Genomic DNA, 4004 nt, shown 5'->3' on the forward strand with positions numbered 1-4004 from the left:
AATCCAGAGAACCATTACAGAAAGTGCAATTTATACTTGAGAAAGCAGTGTCCTTGGGGAGATACAATGAAACTGTTGTGATTTGGGAGAAAAGTCTAAGTTAGCATCAAATTTGCTTCTTCACTTAATGCTTCCACAATAAATATTTCATTAAATACAAGTCAGATATTGGCTGCTTGAAACATGAATTGGTCTTAAATCTATTAGAAAATGTCTTGTAAATACTACCAGGATTTGTGGTGAAACATCTCCATTTTTTAACTGCTAAGGCTTAAGTAGGGCAGAAGCCATACATAAGCACTGAAGGCTGCCAAAACATAATTACAGTGATGTAACAGTTTTTCAGGTAGACAGAATCATAGAAAAATGTGAAATAGTGAAAATATTACAAATTACAGCTACCATTTGTCTCTTAATCAACAGGAGAAGTCATTATGGGGTGAAAAATCAATGAATATGGTCAGTGTTTTAAAGTTTTCAGCACAAAATTGAAACTCACACAGCATAGTAAAATTCATACTGGAGAAAAATCCTATGACTGTAGTCAGTGTGGAAAATCCTTCATCAACAGATTTTACTTCACAATCTATAGGAGTATCCATAATGGGAAGAAAGCCTACGAAGGTAATCACTGTGGGAAAGCCTTTAGCAATCCCTCATCCCTCACGCTGCATGTGACAATTCACACTGGAGCAAAACTATGAATGTAACCTGTGTTTTCATGTCTTCTGCACTAGTTGTAACCTCAAAGGTCACAAGAGAACCCACACAAGGGATAACCGCAATGAGTGTAATCAATGTGGGAAGGCCTTCAGCATTAGGTTCTCCTTCACTAGATACAATAGCATTCATACTGGGGAGAAACTGTATGTATACTAAGATTGTGGAAAAACCTTCAGAAAGAGCTCCTATCTGGCATAGCACATGAGAACTCACACAGGACAAAAGCTGTATGAATGTAATGAGTGTGGAAAATCCTTCAGCAGTAGCTTTTCTCTAACTGTGCAAAAGAGGATGCACACTGGGGAGAAACCCTATGAATGCAGTGACTGTGGAAAAGCCTTCAATAATCTCTCAAGTGTAAAGAAACAAATACTTACGAACCACACTGGAGAAAAACAGTATGAATGTAACCATTGTGGGAAATCTTTCACCAATAACTCTTACATCTCTGTGCATAAGAGAATATATAACAAGTGGATATGAATTATAATTAGAAGTTACCATGGGAATTTCTATTAAAAAAACCCTTGTTGAGCTTTCACTCTAGCAGTAAGAAATTTCTCTGGATGCACAAGCACTCTGTTGCTGTGTAACAAATCCCTACCCCTTCCCCCTCCCTCCAAAAACATTGTATCTTCAAATGAGGAACATTTATTTGTCTCACATTTCTGCAGGTCATGAACTGGAAAGAGGCTTAGCTCTGTAGATCAGGCTTCAGATCTCTTGTGAGGGTGAAGTCAAGGTGTCAGGAAGAGCTGTGGTCATCTGAAGTCTTTTTAGATAAAGGGACCACTTCCAGAGGAAGTTACTGCTAATTGTCGATATGAGACCTTCTGTTCCTCAGCCTCTCCATGGGGCTAAGTATCTTACAATATGGCAGCGGGTTCTTCCCAAAGCAAGTGGTCCAAGGGAAGCTAGTGAGGAAGTCATTGTCTTTTTTGGTGTGGTCTTGATATATTTTCACTTATTCCCTGTGGTACTGGTCACACACAGACCAGTCCTGTTGCACTGTGGAGAAAACTGCAGAAAATATGAATACCAGGAAACAGATCACTGAGAACCATCTGGAAATGTGCCATGAAGTTAATGAAGAGCCATCACCATTACATCATCATCAGCAGGTCCTCATCCTTTTAATCCATATGAAATAACATTCAATAAACTCTTCCTTCACCCTGGATAGAAACCTTATGAGTGCAATCTATACAGGAAAGCTTTGAGCATGAATGATGGTACTGAGAAAAATCTGAGGAATAGAATGGTAAAAGGAGAGCCATTGGTGATAGTTCCAGGGAGTCTAGTAACGTCTCACATGAAGCAAAAACCCTTATTAAGGTCCTCAGAGTACAGAAACCTTCAGTGATGCAGATCTTTTCAGACATGTGGGGAATTGCACAGCAGAGGAGCACACTCATGAGAGGAGCACTGCTGGAAGAGTGCCTATCTAGCAAGAATGAAGCCCTGAGTTCAAGCTCTAGTGCTCCCACCCCTTCCCCACAAAAAAAAGATGAGCACTCATTTTTGCAGAAAACAGCACAAGTGTTCACATGACTGACCACAAAATAGGGAGGAACTTTATCTGTAGTGATTGTGGGAAATCCTTGAATGTTTTCTCCACATGAGAATTTATTGTGGGCAGAAAGCCTCATTGAATGTCATCGGTATTGGCAGGCCTGCTATTGTCCTGCATTCAGTAGGAAACTTGTGAATATAAAGAAATGGGATGTCTTCAGGAAAACCTTTTATGTTAGGAAGAATAGGAAAATTCTCCCTAGAGGTAAAACCTGCAAATGTATTAATTTTGGAAAAATGTTTTGGTGTTCCTCTCTTGAGCACTCATACTGGTGGAATACCCTGGGAATGTAATCTGTGTAAGGCTGCATCTTGCTCAGCCCTTCACTCAGTGACTGCAAAATAATTTATACTGGGAGCGAAAAATATGAGTGTGGAGTTATCTTTACCTGCGTTTCATGTGTAAGTTTCACTAGCTCATTGATTTTGAGTCTTTGTTTTCATATTAGCAATTATGTCCAGATCTATTCCCTAAAATAAACTTTGTTAATGTTCCCAAAATTTCAGTGCAATGTATTGTAATTTGCTCTTTAATGAACTGGTTTGTTGGTGCAGTCTTGTAATCCCAGCACTCAGGAGGCTGAGGCAGCAAAGGCAAGAGTTTGAGGCCAGCATGGGTACAGAGTGAGACCCTGTCTCAAAATACAAAATGACAATAATAATTATTTGCTCCTTAAAATTATTATTACACGACATTCATAAAGGTATTTCTGAATAAGAGCTCAATGCTCTATTTTATCATAATGAAAATTAGGCAATATTTCTGATATATGTTTTTTAAGTTAGTGGTATTTTTGTTATAGTATGTGGACCTTATGATAGAGTCCTTTTTATCTTTTTACCTCAGTATGACAAATACTGTTAGCCTCTTTCCCAGTGTCCATTTTTTCCTATTTAATAGCTTAAAGAAAAAAAATTGTTCAGATTGTCCCTGACCAGTATTTGAAATAATCTGCCAAGTTTCCCTGAAACCCTGCTGTGAGAATGAGGTAGAAGTCTCTTTGGGAACTGGGGAAGACATCTAGCTTGTTATCTTCACCTAGTACCTAATTCATCTTACCGTACTTTCACTTGGAAGGTGGCTTCAAAGTCTGATGAATGAAGAGCTAATTTTTGTTCTGTTTTGCTTTTTTTTTAAAACATGCTGACAAAAAATACAGTGTAGCAAAAAACTCCACAATGATTTGGGTTCCCTCAAAGCCTCCAATCAGCAGCATCAGTTCTGGACTATTTATTCTTGTGTCACCTCTTATGTGATTAAAAGTAACACCTAACTGTTGAAACCAAAGTGATTTGTTGTTTACTTCTGAGGTGATGTTTTCTTCCAGCTAAAATGCAGCATCTAACTTGTAAACCGATTTGCTTTTCAAATATTACCCATGTTTCATGTGTATCCTCTAATAGATAGATATAGGGTATATGCATATTAAGATAAGCTAATTGTGTTTTCATAGTATGTATGTTCAGATTTCTTTCTTTTAATCTTTTAAGTGATAGAAGTGGTAAAGTCTTCCATTTGGATTATATATTAATATTCTTGTAATACTGTCACTATTTGTTTTGATATGCTATAACAAGGTACATAATTAGAATTGTTCTAATGAACAATATAAACATATGAATTGTTCCTTTTTATGCAGGGCTATATTTTTGCCCACCAAAGTATTATAAGGCATTGAAAATAAATGGTCAAACACTTATATAGCACT

General features: G+C 37.4%; 1 pseudogene; it reads left to right on the forward strand.

The window, feature by feature from the left end:
• Positions 1-443: 443 nt before the first annotated feature.
• On the forward strand, positions 444-1206 carry LOC109680797 (uncharacterized; annotated as a pseudogene).
• Positions 1207-4004: the final 2798 nt, after the last annotated feature.

This window comes from Castor canadensis, chromosome 14 (genome assembly GCF_047511655.1).
Source record: "Castor canadensis chromosome 14, mCasCan1.hap1v2, whole genome shotgun sequence".
NCBI lineage: Eukaryota > Metazoa > Chordata > Mammalia > Rodentia > Castoridae > Castor > Castor canadensis.